Source organism: Pristiophorus japonicus, chromosome 1 (assembly GCF_044704955.1).
Source record: "Pristiophorus japonicus isolate sPriJap1 chromosome 1, sPriJap1.hap1, whole genome shotgun sequence".
Taxonomy (NCBI): Eukaryota; Metazoa; Chordata; class Chondrichthyes; family Pristiophoridae; genus Pristiophorus; species Pristiophorus japonicus.
In genome coordinates, this window is record NC_091977.1 from 165320183 (window position 1) to 165338836 (window position 18654).

The window sequence follows — 18654 nt, forward strand, 5'->3', positions numbered from 1 at the left end:
TTTGCATTGAATAGTCAATTCACTTCATACCTTGTAAAGCTGTTTTTAAACTATTTTTAACCTAAAATTTTTCAGACTGAACTTTTGTTGTCCAGACGGTGGAATGGTAGTCGACTACTACAATAGGGGCAGGAGTGGGAAGGGTGTGCGTGCGTGCGTGTCTTCTAGAAATGTTGTCATTTTAGTTTAGGTCACGTTACTGTGGAGATCACCAAGGAAGGTGCCGCATGGAACGATAGAGTGTGACTACCCGCAATTAGAGAGCCGAAGCTGTAGCAAACTATCGCTGAAGGTTAAGTGATTTATTACAGGAATCTTGCCTGGATATAATAGGGAAGCTGCAAATAAACCACAGTTTAAAGTGAAGTGCTACTCCAACTCTAAGTTCCACATAACATGCAAAAAGAATTATATTTAAAATATCGCAATCACCATATCCGAAGGAAAGGCAAATGTCAATTCTCAGCAGCACTCCTGCTGGCAAGATTAGTTCTTCTGTCAGTTCACAACTCCCTTCACACAGAGCCTCAATTTCAACCAAACAAATGGGCCAACTTAGATGACTGTGTCTGAAAACAGGCCTTGTGTGACAAGAGAGTTAGTGGTAAAATGGACAAGTTCAGAAATCATGGCAATCCTTTCACAATGATCACAAAAATAAGCAGAATTCAACTTAAACAAAGACAAATTAATAACATTTTAACCTCAGCATATTGCACAATCAATGAAAAAGAGCAATAGTAGAGATATGGGGAGCGAGCAGCCAAGAGTTCCCAACAAGTTCTGGCAGTCCCTCCAACATTACTGCCTTTTAACACTCCCGATTAGCCAGTTCATACTTTTGTGGTGCACCTCTCAGTCCAGTCCATCGTTAAGACTATTGATCTGTTGCAATAGGAGATCCCCCATCAAATCCCATGTAACTGTGAAAAATATTAGGAAGTCTGAAACCAGTCTCTTTGGGCCCCGCCACAAGCCCTGTTCCCTAGCCACTGACTCCATCCCTCTCCCCTGACTCCATCCCTCTCCCTAGCATTTGTCAGAGGCTGAACCAGACTGTTCGCAACCTTGCTGTCATATCTGATCCTGAAATTAACTTCCAACCACATATCCGCAGCATAACTAAGACCGCCTATTTCCACCTCTAACATTGCCTGTCTCCGCCCCTGCCTCAGTTCATCTGCTGTTGAAGCCCTCATCCACACCTTTGCTACCTCTAGAGTTGACTATTCCAACGCACACCTGGCTGGCCTCCCACATTCTACCCTACGTAAACTTGAGGTCATCCAAAATTCAGCAGCCCGTATCCTAACTCGCACCAAGTCCCAGACACTGATCATCCCTGTGCTCGCTGACCTTCATTGGCTCTCGGTTAAGCAATGCCTGTGTTATGCATGTAAACATTGTAACTGTGTAAGACTTGCCACCAGAGGGCGCAACTGTTGGAGGCCCAAGGGTCACCTGCACACCTTGTGCAAGGGAGTGGAAAAAGTTATCCGCCATGCTGCTTAGGCACTCTGGAGTTGTATTAAAGAGACTAAGGTCACATCAGTTTTAGCTCACAGTACTCAGTCTTGTGGAGTTCTTCCATACTTAATAATTGGCGACGAATAACAGATTACGAACTTTCACACGGTCATGGCTGCTGTTGGTATTTGAGAGAGATTTGTAGAGGGTGATGATTGGGAAGCCTTCGTTGAGCATCTCGACCAGTACTTTGTGGCCAACGAGCTGGATGGGTCGATAAAGCGATCAAACGCAGGGCGATTCTCCTCACCATGTGTGGGTCCACAATATACAGCCTCATCAAGAATCTGCTCGCACCGGAGAAACCAGTGGAGAAGACCTATACAGAGTTGTGTACACTGGTTTGGAACCACCTCAAGCCGAAGGACAGCGTCTTAATAGCCAGGTATCGCTTCTACACGCACCACCGCTGCGAGGGCCAGGACGTGGCGAGTTATGTTGCCAATCTGAGACGCCTTGCGTGAACTTGCGAATTTGCTGGATTTTTGGGGGAAATGCGGCGGGACATTTTTGTGCTTGGCATTGGCCACGAGGTCATTCTTCGCAAGCTGCTGTCCGCTGAATCCCTAGACCTGAGCAAGGCCATCGCGATAGCCCAGGCATTCATGTCCACGAGCGATAATACCAGACAGATATCTTCCCAGCATCGAAGCTCACTGGCAAGTAGTGTGCATAAAATAACGTCACTAGCAGGCAGAACTGCATATGGCAGGACCTAACCGTCTGCAGCTGCAAGACTTAGGATGACTCAGAGTCCACCATCGGGCGTGAATGCAAATCCATTAACAACATGTTGGCGCTACATGTTAATCATAGGGCCCATCAATGTCGATTCAAGCATTACGTGTGCAAAGGCTGCAACACATTGGGGCACCTCCAGCGAATGTGCAAGACTCACCACGTGGCAGAGTCGGCAGAGGATGATCGATCCGGCGCGGATTACGCAGAACAAACAAGAGAGGCAACTCAACCCGAAGTAGTGGTATATGGGGTATACACCTTCACCACCAAGAGCCCTCCTATCATGCTGAAATTCAAATTGAGCGGTATTCCGGTATCAATGAAGTTGGACATGGGGGCAAGTCAGTCAATTAAGAGCCAGAAACTGTGGGGCAACAAGGCACAAAGGCCCAAACTGAGCCCGATTCAGACAAAGCTGTGCACCTACACCAAAGAGCTCATACCAGTCATTGGCAGTGCGGCAGTTAAGGTATCGTACAATGGAGCTGTACATGATTTATCACTGTGGATTGTACCAGGCAATGGTCCAACGCTATTCAGCAGAAGCTGGCTGGGAAAGCTTCGATGGAACTGGGACGACATCAAAGCACTATCTTCAGTGGATGATGCCTCGTGCACCCAAGTGCTGAGCAAGTTTCCGTTGCTATTTGAACCAGGCATCAACAATTTCACAGGCGCCAAGGTGCAGATCCATCTAGTCCCCGATGCAAGGCCCATTCATCACAAGGCTCGAGCGGTTCCATGTATGATGAGGGAGAAAGTCGAGATCGAACTGGACAGACTGCAACGAGAGTAAATCATATCGCCAGTTGATTTCAACTTTGAGGATATAACGAGCATGGTGGATAGAAGTGTACCGATGGATGTGGTGTATTTAGATTTCCAAAAGGCATTCGATAAGGTGCCACATAAAAGGTTACTGCAGAAGATAAAGGTACGCGGAGTCAGAGGAAATGTAGGAGCATGGATCGAGAATTGGCTGGCTAACAGAAAGCAGAGAGTCGGGATAAATGGGTCCTTTTCGGGTTGGAAATCGGTGGTTAGTGGTGTGCCACAGGGATCGGTGCTGGGACCACAACTGTTTACAATATACATAGATGACCTGGAAGAGGGGACAGAGTGTAGTGTAACAAAATTTGCAGATGACACAAAGATTAGTGGGAAAGCGGGTTGTGTAGAGGACACAGAGAGGCTGCAAAGAGATTTAGATAGGTTAAGCGAATGGGCTAAGGTTTGGCAGATGGAATACAATGTGGGAAAATGTGAGGTCATCCACCTTGGGAAAAAAAAACAGTAAAAGGGAATATTATTTGAATGGGGAGAAATTACAACATGCTGTGGTGCAGAGGGACCTGGGGGTCCTTGTGCATGAAACTCTTTTAGAGTCTACCTACAAAACATAAACCATTAAACCGTGCCACCAGACCTGGGTGACACACCAGACATTTACAAGGCCCTTTTTTTCCTTTTTTTTTTTTTTGTGTTTTTCTTTGTTTTTTGGGCACTAAAATCACAATTTTCCAGTGCCCCCTATAAAAGGGAAGGGGACACTAAAAGCACCGGCAATTAAAACAAATTAAACTTTAAAATGTAAAATCAAATTAAAATTTGGTTGCCGGGCGTGATGATGCACTCCAGTCCCTCCGGTGCCCACCTCTCGCGGAAGGCCGCGAGCGTACCGGTGGACACCGCGTGCTCCATCTCCAAGGACACCCTGGACCGGATGCAAGAGCGGAAGAGAGGCAGGCAGTCAGGTTGAACGACCCCCTCGACCGCCCGCTGCCTGGACCGGCTGATGGCACCCTTGGCCGTGCCCAGGAGCAGTCCTACGAGGAGGCCTTCGGACCTACCCGCTCCCCTCCGCACAGGGTGCCCAAAGATCAGGAGAGTGGGACTGAAGTGCAGCCAGAATTTCAGGAGCAGCCCCTCCTTGTGCATGAATCCCAAAAAGTTAGTTTGCAGGTGCAGCAGGTAATCAGGAAGGCGAATGGAATGTTGGTCTTCATTCCGAGAGGGATGGAGTACAAAAGCAGGGAAGTCCTGCTGCAACTGTACAGGGTATTGGTGAGGCCGCACCTGGAGTACTGTGTGCAGTTTTGGTCACCTTACTTAAGGAAAGATATACTAGCTTTGGAGGGGTACAGAGACGATTCACTCGGCTGATTCTGGAGATGAGAGGGTTACCTTATGATGATAGATTGAGTAGACTGGGTCTTTACTCGGAGTTCAGAAGGATGAGGGGTGATCTTATAGAAACATTTAAAATAATGAAAGAGATAGATAAGATAGAGGCAGAGAGGTTGTTTCCGCTGGTCGGAGAGACTAGAACTATAGGGCACAGCCTCAAAATACGGGGGAGCCAATTTAAAACCGAGTTGAGAAGGAATTTCTTCTCCCAGAGGGTTGTGAATCTGTGGAATTCTCTGCCCAAGGAAGCAGTTGAGGCTAGCTCATTGAATGTATTCAAATCACAGATAGATAGATTTTTAACCACTAAGGGAATTAAGGGTTATGGGGAGCGGGCGGGTAAGTGGAGCTGAGTCCACGCCCAGATCAGCCATGATCTTTTTGAATGGCGGAGCTGGCTCGAGGGGCTCGATGGCCTACTCCTGTTCCTCATTCTTATGTTCTAATGTATCGGGCAAACTTCAACCGGTTGCATTCGCATCTAGAAGTCTGTCTAAGGCTGAAACAGCCTACAGTATGGTCGAGAAAGAGGCGTTAGCATGTATATATGGGGTTAAGAAAATGCACCAATACCTATTTGGACTTCGGTTTGAGCTTGAAACAGACCACAAAGTGCTCATTTCGCTGTTTTCAGAAAGCAAAGGTATAAACACCAATGTTTCGTCCCGCATCCAAAGATGGGCACTAACATTGTCCGCCTATGACTATGTTATCCGCCACAGACCAGCACGGAGAACTGTGCTGATGCCCTCAGTCAGCTACCATTGCCCACTATCGGGGTGGAAATGGCGCAGCCCGCAGACTTACTTCTGGTCATGGATGCTTTTGAGAGCGAGGGGTCATCCGTCACTGCTCACCAGATCAGAATCTGAACCAGCCAGGATCCTGTGCTATCACTTGTAAAAAGTTGCGTCCTCAATGGGAGCTGGTCGGCCGTTCCCGGGGAAATGCAAGATGAAATTAAGTCGCTTCACCGACGCAAAGATGAAATGTCCATCCAGTCGGATTGTCTCTTACGGTTTTGCCAAATAAAGGCAATGAAACGTTTATACGCGACCTACACAATACCCACCCAGGCATAATCATGATGAAGGCTATAGCCAGGTCGCATGTTTGGTGGCCCGGCATTGACTCAGACTTCGAGTCATGCATACACCAGTGCAACACGTGCTCACAATTGAGCAATGCACCAAGGGAGGCTCCATTGAGTCTGTGGTCATGGCCCTCCAAACCGTGGTCCAGGATCCACGTAGATTTTGCTGGCGCTTTCTCGGAAAGATGTTTTTAGTTGTAGTGGACACTTACTCGAAATGGATTGAATGCGTAATCAGGTCATCCAGCACATCCACTACCACCATTGAAAGCTTCGGGCCATGTTCGCCACCCATGGCTTGCCCGACGTCCACGTCAGTGACAATGGACCGTGTTCGGAATTCAATGAGTTTATGACCCGCAATGGCATCAAGCATGTCAGGTCTGCCCCGTTTAACCACGCATCCAATGGTCAAGCGGAACTGGCAGTCCAAAGTATCAAGCAGAGCTTGAAACGCGTAACGGAAGGCTCCTTGCAGACCTGCTTATCTCGGGTTCTGCTCAGCTACCGGACACGACCCCACTCGCTCACTGGGGTTCCCCCTGCAGAATTGTTAATGAAGAGAGCACTCAAAACTGAGCTCTCCTTAGTCCACCCGGATCTAAATGATCATGTGGAAACCCCGCGTCACCGGCAAAACATGTACCACGATCGTGCGGCTGTATCACGTGACATTGATGTTAATGACCCTGTGTTTGTCATTAATTACGGTGCTGGTCCTAAATGGGTCGCTGGCATTATCTTGGCCAAGGAGGGGAATAGAGTGTTATAGTCAAACTATTGAATGGTCAAACGTGCAAAAAGCATTTGGATCAGACCAAACTACGGTTCACCGACAACCAGGAACAACCTGAAGAGGACATCACCATCATTGATCCACCAACACACACCCAACCAGCAAACGACCTCACTGTCAATCAAGAGGATGAACCCACCATTCCCAACAGTCCTGTCCGACCAGCCGTGCCGCAGAGCAGCAATGTTCTGGCCAACTCACCCATTCCAGAGTTTGAAACTCAGACGATCAATCAGGGAGCGTAGGGGCCCAGATCGTCTCAACTAAAAAATAATTTGACTTTGGCAGGGGGGGGCGGTCGGGGGGGAAAGTGATATTATGTATGTAAACATTTTAACTGTGTAAGACTTGCCACCAGAGGGCGCAACTGTTGGAGGCCCAAGGGTCACCTGCACACCTCGTGCAAGGGAGTATAAATGGCTGTCTGCCATGCTGCTTAGGCACTCTGGATTTGTATTAAAGAGACTAAGGTTACATCAGTTTTAGCTCACAATACTCAGTCTTGTGGAGTTCTTCCATACTTAACAGCCTCGATTTCAAAATTCTCACCCTTGTTTACAAATCCCTCCATGGCCTCGCTATCTCTATAATCACTTTCAGCCTCACAAGCCTGCCCCACCCCCTAATGCTATCTGCGCTCCTCAAATTCTGCCCTCTTGAGCATCCCTGATTATAATCGCTCAACCATCGGTGGCTGTGCCTTCAGCTGCCCAAGCCCCAAGCTCTGAAACACGCTCCCTAAACCTCTCCTCCTCTCGACTTCGGTTTGTTCCTTTAAGACCCTCCTTAAAAGCTACCTCTATCTGCCCTAATTTCTTCATATGTGGCTCGGTGTCAAATGTTTGTCTTGTAATACTCCTGTGAAGCACCGTGGGACATTTTCCTATGTTAAAGGCGCTATATAAATACAGGCTGTTGTTGTTATGACCCTATATGGTGTGATTATTAAAAATTGCTACCCCAGTCACCAAACTTGCTAGACCCAGTGGTTCACATGGAGAAAATATCAGTGCAAACTCGATGGGCCAAACGGACTGCTTCGGTTCTATAACACTGTATATTCTAAGCACTTCTGGAATTGAATGACCACTATCAAGTAGGAAAATGTGGCAGTCATTCTGCGCCAGCAGCGTCCCACAAACACTAAAGAGGTGAATGACCAGTTCTGATGTTATTGTTTGGAGGAAACACGTTGATCAGCACATAGAATTACTTATTTTATGTCAAACCAAAATGGAACAATCTGCTAAAATCTCCATCGGGGACGGTGTCACGTTTAGCACCTCGATGGCAGATTAGGAAAAGGGGAGGTGCAACAAGACCTGGGTGTCATGGTTCATCGGTCATTGAAAGCTGCCATACAGGTACAGCAGGCGGTGAAGAAGGCTAATGGTATGTTGGCCTTTATAGCTCGGGGATTTGAGTATAGGAACAGGGAGGTCTTACTGCAGTTGTACAGGGCCTTGGTGAGGCCTCACCTGGAATATTGTGTTCAGTTTTGGTCTCCTAATCTGAGGAAGGACGTTCTTGCTATTGAGGGAGTGAAGCGAAGGTTCACCAGACTGATTCCCGGGATGGCAGGACTGACATATGAGGAGAGACTGGATTGACTGGGCCTTTATACATTGGAGTTTAGAAGGATGAGGGGGGATCTCATAGAAACATATAAGATTCTGACGGGATGGGACAGGTTAAATGCGGGTAGAATGTTCCCGATGTTGGGGAAGTCCAGAACCAGGGGGTATAGTCTTAGGATAATGGGTAGGCCATTTAGGACTGAGATGAGGAGAAACTTCTTCACTCAGAGTTGTTAACCTGTGGAATTCTCTGCCGCAGAGAGTTGTTGATGCCAGTTCATTGGATATATTCAAGAGGGAGTTAGATATGGCCCTTACGGCTAAAGGGATCAAGGGGTATGGAGAGAAAGCAGGAAAGGGGTACTGAGGGAATGATCAGCCATGATCTTATTGAATGGCGGTGCAGGCTCGAAGGGCCAAAATGGCCTACTCCTGTGTTTCTATGACAAGAAATTTATAATAATCACACTATACAAGGTTAGTCATATGGGATTTGTTAGGGGTGCTTATGCTGGGACAAATCTCTAGCCATAACCACAGACTGTATTGAGAGATGCACCACAAGAGTGTGAACTGCCTAATCGGGAATGTTAAAAGCTATTAATGCTGGATGGACTGCCAAAGAATGTTGGGAAAGAAAGGGAATGATTACAGGATGACTGTGGCACTTTGCTATTTTAACAAGATAAATGTTTCCAGGACAGGGAAAAATGGTCCCAGTCATTTACCCGCTTTAAAATAGAATACTCTATGGCTGCTAAATACCCCAGCAGTTAACAAAACTAGTCATGAAGAATCAAGCTCAAATAAGTGTCCAGATTTGAATTTAAAATCAGGAATTGCTGAATTGGAGTCAGTTTTACCACTAGTTATCAAGCCAGACCAAAGGCCCACATTCAGCTAATTAAAAAAGAAACTCATGACAGATCTGCAGTGGAAAATTTTGGAATCTTTGCAATATTTTGTCCCCATTCCTCCCAATAATTTTTTTTTTTAAAAACAGTAAGTCATTCAGAGTAAAAAGGGAAGCCTTGCACCATTATGTAATGTGATTGGGGGAAACCCAGAAGCGACTTGTGCTTCACCTGCCACCACAAGGAGTTAACTCCAGTCACAGAAAGGTAAAAAACTCCAAGCAGTTGCAATGATTTAAACCCATGACTAGCGACATAACCATTACATTATTAAAGAAAAGTAGTGGTCTCCATTAGTTTAAATATGCCTCCTTTTTTCTTATCTCCTCCCCCTGCACCTTGCCAGCTCTACAGTGCTAGAGAGAGAAAGGGGTAGAATTTTGTCTAGGCCTGTTTTCGGGCCTAGACTTATGCTGCTGAGGTAGCGTGCACTCAAAACAAGAGGCCAGAGTCCGGCCTGAAATTAGCATTAGTATTTTATTCGCAAGCTGCCAGCGCCTGCTCTGCCCCCACAGGCAACTCACGTATGGTGGGTCATGAATGTAGAACCGCTTTCCTCACCACAGCCCAGAAGTAATTCCCGGGGGGGGGGGGGGGGGGTGGAGTTGGAAGGGGGTATGGGAGGGGTGAGAACAATTGCACGAAATGTGGAGTCAGTTGGGGAAGCATGCCTATTCCTCCTGGCTTCACAGGTAGATTTTTTTTTAAATCACTGCCTCCCTCATTGGAGACAATTGAACAGGGGTTAGGCAGGATCAAAATCCTGAAACATCCTACCCAACAGCATTGTGGAGCATCTTCACTACATGGGACTACAGCGGTTCAAGCTGAAGGCCCACCACCATCTTCGCCAGGGTCAGCGATGGACATAACCCAAAAATGAATTTTTTAAAATTAACATGTGCCTGTTTTAGGCGGTTGCCCGGGTTGCAAAAAAAAAAATGGGCCCAACAAATTTAGAAATGGGAAAAACCCCTATGCAAACTGGATCCAGGCCATCCCACTGCTAAATTAGTTTGCTTTGCTATTTTAAACCCGAAAAGCAGGCACGGCACATACCAATTTCTACCCAAAGACTCCAGGATTTTCAAAATACTGCCAGTTGCAGAACCATAAATTCCAAAAGGAAAGATCTACATCGTCTCAATTGATTTACTCCTGTATTATGGTACGTATGGTACAACAGTAAAAGGAGTGAAATGTTTTTCCAAATTAAACACTGTGTTCATGACTGAAGGTTGTCGGGAAAACAATATTTTAATGACATTTTTGATGATTTGACATCAATATATCCATATAGAAAATCTGACAGGCATATCAAACATCTTAAAAAGCCTTCTAAAAATAATCTGCGGCTTAATATTCCTCCAGGTAGCAACACCAAAGGCTGACACTTTTTGTTGAAGAGTAATCAATGTTTTCATTAAATTCTTTCATCCAGCAGCAAAAATTGAAGTGCATGGGGCTAGAAAAAGCTGCCATTATTGTATGGATTCCAATTCACCTGCGCCTCCCCACGAGGTCAGTTCAGCTTTAATATGTACGGTTCATAGTGCAAAGGAAATGCGCTCTAGCAAGGGAATAAAGCACCTTTGTGCACTTGCTGCTGAATGCATTAGACATCTTTAAAATTCTATACTTAATGAGTTTCAAATTGCTAGTGAGGTTGAGTCAATCAATATTCCTGAAAATATAGCTACATTTGCGCTATAGTTACTTAGAATTTCCAATTTCTCACCCACATACAATTAAAGGGCCGCCTTAGTATTGTAAACCTGACAGCCACGTGTGGCAGTCTTCATCATTTCAGTTGCCGCTACATGTAGCAGTCTTCAATACTTTTGTTCATTTTCAAACATTTTGTAATTTTTTGTGTGCTCATGAAGACAAGGGATCTCAGCACTAGGAAGTACACCATTTCTCCTTTGGGGACACAGTGTCAGCATTATGCTATAATTGACCTGGGTGTGCATGACTACATGCAGTATAAAACACCCACTTCTTCAAAATAGGCCTTAAAGTCAATCTCCAAAAGAGCACACCTATTGCACCAGTGTGAATGTTTCCATTTCTCAGACCAGCTCTCTACACAGCTACCCATTTAGGTCAAACACATACAGGCTTTGAGGTGTGGGAGCAAACCCATCAACAATAGTCGATGACTAACTTGTGGTGTATTTCCAGCATTTTCTACTTTCGAGTTAGCTATTTAATCAGCCACTGGAAGAAAACAAGGCCAATTGTTCCCGGGATTGAAATCTGTTTAACCAAATAGTTCAAAGCTTCCATCCTGATATTGTCCTCTTGTGTCAAATTAACCTGCTTTAAATCTTGTGAAAAAAATGTATATATATTTTAGTTTTACAACAAAATGCAATTATACATATTAATTTATTTTAATATGTAACTTTAATATTTCCTACATCAGATTCTGAAACCTCAGACAGATACCTTCCCCACCTGGCCTTGGCTCACAGGCCGACTTTTCTGCTGTTATTTGTTAGATTCTAAACTAGATTTCATTTTCAAAATGAACAGTGGGGTTTGCGTGCAGCATTACTGTATAATACAATTAAGGGTTACACCTTGATAGTCTTATATTTAGCAGGTGTGATTTAACTACATCAATCCAAATTGTTGTTGTAAAGATGGAATTTCACTGTTAACCCTTTTAAAATAAAAATTATCATTCTTCCCATCATTTTGTCTTTTTTTCCTTTCAGTTTTGTTGACATTTTGAAAATTAAATAGTGAATGCTGATGACCTCATCAAGAGACTAGGTGAGGAAGATAGAGCTCTCTCTCCTAAAAGGAGCTTAATTAAAATGAGTAAATACTATCAGTCCAGGGTGTTCTGGCAAGCGGTTCATGACAATGCCAGGAGCAGCTCGAATTCTAATTTCACTGGACCAGCTACGTTTTCATGTTTCAGCTCACACACTGTAACACTGAAACAAACCCTAGTATTAAAGTAAAGGTGAAGAACAGGCTCCCAGTTCTCCGCCAAAAGATAGGCTGCAAGGTGTCTCCCTAGCGCAACATGTCAGATAGGCAGCTCGGTGTGTGAGGGAATAGTGAACCAAACTTCATGTCCCACAACTACGTGGCACATCATATGGTGCTCTAACACACTGGAGTATATCGCCACATATCCTACTCACAACAGAAGTCTTGCTCAACAGGAAAGCAGAAGAGAATCAGAAGTCAGCAAGCCCAATTCGCGATCCTACTTATTTCCCTGTTATTTAACACCAATCCAGACTACCTCCAAGTTTACCCTAATGTGCCACCACATCCCTTCAATATCTCTCTTAACATCCTTCTCGACCAAGTGCAGCAGAGATAATGTAACGTATGTGAAAGGGTAATAAAGACAATAGGAATGCAGGAACTGAAAGGATGTAACATTATGAGATGCATTACTAGGGGTTCTCACCAGTAGATTGCTGGAAAATATATTATTCTGCAGCATTTTCTAATTTCTGACATTTCTAATAATCTATTTTTTGACATTTATTTTAGCTTTTGCATACTTTTACCAATAAATTACATTCTTCAGCAAAGTGAGAAAATAAATGATTGATGCCGGTGAAATACCAAAAATGTTATTGATCAAAACTACACACTGACTTTTTTTTTCGTTAACTCAAGGGTACCTCCGGTGATCTCATTTTGTTCCTTTCTTCTATTCCTCTGCTGAGAATCTCACTCTTATCAACTCCCTACAGATTGGATACCTTCAGTCTTGTCTCCGAGTCGGAAGTTTGCGGAATCAAGCCCTGCCCCAGAGACATGGGCACATAATTTGGTGAACAATTCAGGGGGTATTCCCTCAGTAAAGAGTACTGCACTGTCGGAGGTGCATTCCGAAAACAAGGCCCCAACTTCCCTTTTAGGTGGCACTTTTTGAGGAAGAACTGGGAAGTTCTCCTGGTGTTTTACATTTACTCCTTCAAAAAAGAGTTCCACCCAAAATGCTAATGTCCCAGAATCTGTAGTCAGTGGCGAAGTGTCAACACTCGCCGCTGACCTTGAAGAAAGTTGCTTTCAAAGATCTATAGATCTCTGTGGTGTGAATTTCAGCTCTCCTGACGTTTGCTTGAATCTGGTGCCAAATCAAGCAAGTCCTAAACGTCCAGCAACAGTGATGTCATCAAGCTGGCTAAGCAGCCAATCACATTCAAGAATTCTCACAGACAGCAAACCAGGAAGTAAATTGCACAAATTCTAATTTATTTTTTAAAATTCTTAGAGAGTGAAATAAAGATTGGGAGATACACATATGATTAATGTAGAAGCTGAAATATCATAACCAAACCTTTAAAGAAAATTAAAAACTTGTAATTCTTAATATTAATGGAAGTTTTACATTCCACAAATATAAAGTTACTTTTTCAGGGCCAGAACGGTTGTTCAACAGTCAGTACGCCATTAATAACTCAGTTACACCTCTTTCAAAAAGACTTATTTAGGAAGTTTAATCAACAATATTCCATCATAAAGGGGCAATTTTTCATCCTTGTATGTGATTTCAACCGATTGCTGGCTCTGGGGAGTTCCCATAGCGCAATTTGTGGCGGAGTAGTGAATGATCGACCACAACCTCCGCGTTTATCTGAGCATACGCTAAATCCTGATGTTGCAGTCATTGTCACAGGGCAATACTGCCGAATGCTGACAGTTTTGCCGTCATTACCACCACAAAAACTGGACCAATATATTTTTCACTTGCAGATACTGATTCATTTGCTGTGTATTTCCAGCGTTTTCTGGTTTTACTTTTTATTTCTTGTTTTCTTTTTACCTCTAGTCCACATTTGGTATTTAACTGTATATTGTACTATGATGAGATCATTACATTACAGATGAACTTCTGTGAAAGCAAACACTGACAACTAAGTCCTAATCCCTGTGAATGTTAATACTTCATTGGTCAGCATTTCACAATATAAACTGTGCAGCAGGAAGATCTGCATGAGATAAAGTAGTAGGTCAGATATTGTATTTTAATAACCCTGTTGGTCAATTTTCTTCTTCGTTCAGGTTTTTAATGCTCAAACAGCATCAAATTTATTGGAAGAAAAGTTGTTTAAATGATAAACTGTGAAGCATTTTGGGATGTTTTTCTACTTTAAAACGCACTATACAAATACAAGTTGTTGTAAACAAACCAGATGTTACATTCTACAAAATGGAAAACAAAAGACTTTATTATAGACACATATGGGTTCTGATGAAAGATCATTGACCTGAAACATTAACTGCCTGCATATGCTGAGTGTTTCCATCATTTTCTGTTTTCATAACCCAATGGTATATATCTGGGTCACAGGGAAATGAAGGTCCATGGTAAACAGAAGCCTGAACGAAGGAAGGGGAATTACGCATTGTGACATCACAGCATGAAAATATAACATGGAATGTTCTTCCATTGCATCATCATCTCACTAACTTCACCACACCTCCCCAGCTCCAGCTGTCGTCTCTTCCCCCCACTGGCACAACACTGCCTGCGGGGTGCTTGGAACTGACACCATTTACCGAAACAAATCACTGCAGCTTGGCCTCTGCTGTTCCAAGTAAACCCGAGGATCCGGCACCAAATTTAAAGGGGCCTCGTTCAGAGCAACACCGTCAGCCAACAGCTGCCTCCCCGGTCTGCAGGGAATAATCTCAGCACACCCACACTGACCCAAGAGTTTTTGTCGCATCAATGTGGGCACAAGCCGTAAAACAGCTGCAGCATGCAAAGTCGCGCCGGTGCAATCTTACTCACTCGTGGTCAGAAGTGCTCACGGCATCAACACCCCAGGAGGAGGAAAACATGGGTGCAGTGTTTACAATCCTTCACTTTTTACCTTGGGAGACCTGCAATTTATTAAAGAGAAACGCCCCGTCTCTCTGATTCTGGAGCCTCAACTCCTTCCCAGCAACAGCACGGGCGCAGCCATGTTCGGGCGCTCAGTGCGCGTGCGCGTGCGCAGCGGCATTGCACGCTGGGAGTTGTAGTTTTTATTTCCGGAGACTGGGCGTTACTTGCTCCTGCTCGTCTCAAGCGGACTACAACTCCCACACTGCCGGCCGGGGAGAGAGCGCCTGCTGCAATTCTCACAGTCTGTGCAGAGCCACAGCGGGTTACAAGGGCAGGAGTGAAACTACTTTTATTTCAGAAGAGCAACTCACAATATTTTGATGTAGCTCTTTTGAAATATAAACACAAATACTTGCAATTTAAACATCATGCAAATTAATACAAAAGCAAAATACTGCGGATGCTGGAAATCTAAAATAAAAACAGAAAGTGCTGCAAATACTCAGTGAGTCAGGCAGCATTTGGAGGGAGAAACAGAGTTAACGTTTCAGGTCGGTGACCATTCATCAGAACTGGAAAATCTGCCAGGTGAAACAGTGATTTACGTGTACTTCTTTCAATGTAGTATACTGTATTCGCTGCTCATGATGTGGTCTCTACATTGGGCACAAGATTAAGTGACCGCTTTGCTAAAAGCCTCCGTTCAGTCTGGAAGTGAGCCTGAGTTTCTGGTTACAATTTCAGATTGTAACCACTGCTCCCATTTTTTTGGACAGCAGATGCCATTTACAGCTCTTCTAGACCCATTTTTTAAATTTCTCCCATTACCACCCCCTTTTTGCCTTGTACCATCCTGCCTTCCATCCTATCACAAACTTTCCCTTTTGTTCTTTCCTCCCCTCTCTTCCCTGCCTCTGTACTTGCTTAAAAACTATTACATCTCCACCATTTTCAAGTTTTGGTTTTGTTTGATAACATTTTACTATGTTAAAAGTGCGATAAAATTACAAGTTGTTGTTGTACTGATGACAGATCACTGACCTGAAATGTTAACTATGTTTCTCTCTCCACAGATGCTGCCTGACCTGCTGAGCATTTCCAGCATGTTCGATTTTTATTTCATGCAAATTAATTCATTTTCAGAAAAATAAGCCCAGTTCTGGACTTGCAACTATACGTTTGCCAATTAAATACTAGTCGCAACACTTAGTTGGTATGGAGATATGGGTACTGACTCTAAGTATAACTATTCTTTTTCAGAAAGCCCTGATTGGCAGGTCAAATTTTGCCTCCTAAAAATCTAGATTGAATCTTGCTAACCTGAATTTCCAACTTGGTGGAGAGGTTGCAATTGGCTGCCTTCACAAAAACAGTATCCAGAACTACATTCTATAAGTTATTTATTATTTCAGTATTAGTTGCACAAATTAATGATAAATAACACATTGAGATGTACATACATGCCAACCTGGAAAGAAGAAAATGCCCATCAACAGCTTTAGAAATGCTGAGGCAGCCTCAAACGATGACAGTTTAAGCAAGGCCCTGATTATAAGTGGCTGACATGTGAAAACCAATAGGAACAGATGTAGGCCATTCAGCCCCTCGAGCATGTTGCGCCATTTAATGTGATCATGGCTGATGTGTATCTTAATTCCATCCACCTGCCTTGACTCCATATCCTTTTATAGTTACACAGGCTTGATAAGTTAAGATGCAGGTATACCCAACATGGTTTTACTTGAATTGGAAGAAAAGAAACTAAAGTACATGAAACCATAAATGGAGAAAATAGGAATATTGGAAGCACAAAATTAGCGGTACGTTTCTAAGGGCATGACCCTCTGGAAAATGATTTTTTTACATTAAAATAATGCATTCTGCTTAATTATAAGCACTGTTATTAAAAAAGGGAAAAACAAAATGTCATTTGTATTTTCAACAGGCTATCACTCCTCCAACAGTAAATAGTAATTTCCCCACATCCAACCACACTACCCCACCTTCCTGGTTTACATAGCCACTCTTATTGCCACTTGGAGCCAATTCACAGAGAAAATGTACCCAATCAACTCCTCACTCTGTTCATAGAAATCTGTCTCTTTTACCAACTCTCCTAGCTCATACTGACACTTTTAGAATTTTATAGCACAGGAGGAGGCCACTTGGCCCATTGTGCCTGTTCTGGCTCTCTGAAATAGTTGTCCACTTAGTCCCATTCCTCTACTCTCCCTGGAAGCTTTGCTACTTTTCTTTTCAAATCTTAAACCACTTTCCCTTTAAAGGGTAATTGTGGATTTTGATTTCGCCACTGTTTCTAATGAGGTTTTCCATGTCTGAAACCTGTGTTTTAAAAAAAATACATTCTTCTTCCTTTTGGTGATTATCTTAATGATGCCATCCAGTTATTGAATTACTAATTAGTGGAAATAGTTTTTCCTTATTTACAGTATTCACAAAATAATTACAGATGAGGAGGGCCATTTGGCCCATCTTAATTCACCTATCCAGAAAGACCCCTTATTGCAGCATTGTTCTTCCCAAATATAGATTTTGTCCAACTTTGTAATTTCTGAGCTGTCTCCTTCAATTTCACTGCCCCTCCTAGTCTGGTATCATCTGCAAGTTTGACTAATGTGCATTGAGTTTCTGAATTTATGTCATTGATGAAATTAGAAACAGTAGTGATTGGAAAACTGAGCCTTGAGACATCCCACTCAGTGCTTCCCCCAACCCAAAATAACTCCTCTAATAAGTACCAATAGTTTTCTACTCTTCAGCCAATTACTTATGCATTTCCAAAATTTATCCCAAATCTCCACAGCTCAAAAATTAACTTTTATCAAATGACTTTTGAAATTCTAGGTATACCGCGTTGTAGGACAATTTACATGTAATTTCGCCAATCAAGTATATTGTATTTGTTGTTGTTGGTGCAGTCGTCTCTATAATGGAGAGACCAAACACAGATTAGTCGACTGCTTTGATAAAAACCATTGTTCCGTCTGGATGTATGACTCTGAGCTCTGCGTTACTCAACATTTTTACTTAACTCCTATTCCTGTAGTGACCGCTCCGTCTTTAGCCTTGTACATTGTCTCATCAAAGCTCAATACATCTTTTTCTTTTATTTGTTCTTGGGATGTGGGTGTCGCTGGCAAGGTCAGCATATATTGCCCATCCCTAATTGAGCCGCCTTCTTGAACCGCTGCAGTCCATGTGGTGAAGGTACTCCCACAGTGCTGTTCGGGAGGGAGTTCCAGGATTTTGACCTAGCAATGATGAAGGAACGGCGATATATTTCCAAGTAAGGATGGTGTGTAACTTGGAGGGAAACTTGCAGGTGATGGTGTTACCATGCCCTTGTCCTTCGAGGTGGTAGAAGTTGCGGGTCTGGGAGATGCTGCCGAAGAAGCCTTGGCAATTTGCTGCAGGGTATCTTGTAGATGGTACACACTGCAGCCACAGTGTGCCAGTGATGCAGGGAGTGAATGTTTAAGGTGTTGGATGGGATGCAAATCAAGCGGACTGCTTTGTCCTGGATGGTGTCAAGCTTCTTGAGTGTTGTTGGAGTTGAATTCACTCAGGCAAGTGGAGAGTATTCCATCACACTCCTGACTTCTGCCTTGTAGATGGTGGAAAGGCTTTGGGGAGTCAGAAGGTGCACTCACCACAGAATACCCAGCCTCTGACCTGCTCTTGTAGCCACGGTATTTATGTGGCTGGTCCAATTAAGTTTCTGGTCAATGGTGACCCCCCAGGATGTTTGATGGTGGGTGATTCGGCGATGGTAATGCTGTTGAATGTCATGGGGCAGTGGTTAGACTCCCACTTGTTGGAGATAGTCATTGCCTGGCACTTTTGTGGCGTGAATGTTAATTGCCACTTATCAACCCAAGCCTGAATGTTGTCCAGGTCTTGCTGCATTTGGGCATGGACTGCTTCATTATTTGAGGAGTTGTGGATGGAATTGAACACTCTGCAATCATCAGCGAACATCCCCACTT

General features: G+C 43.8%; 1 protein-coding gene across 7 annotated transcripts in view; it reads right to left on the reverse strand.

The window, feature by feature from the left end:
• The window catches only part of rgmb (repulsive guidance molecule BMP co-receptor b), a 254274-nt gene extending 239489 nt beyond the window's left edge, over positions 1-14785 (reverse strand). For 6 of the 7 annotated variants that reach the window (XM_070884420.1, XM_070884389.1, XM_070884377.1 and 3 more), the window contains exon 1: positions 14694-14785. The gene's annotated coding sequence lies outside the window, so the exon portion shown is untranslated. The other variant, XM_070884396.1, reaches the window with a different exon arrangement.
• Between the last annotated feature and the right edge of the window lie 3869 nt (positions 14786-18654).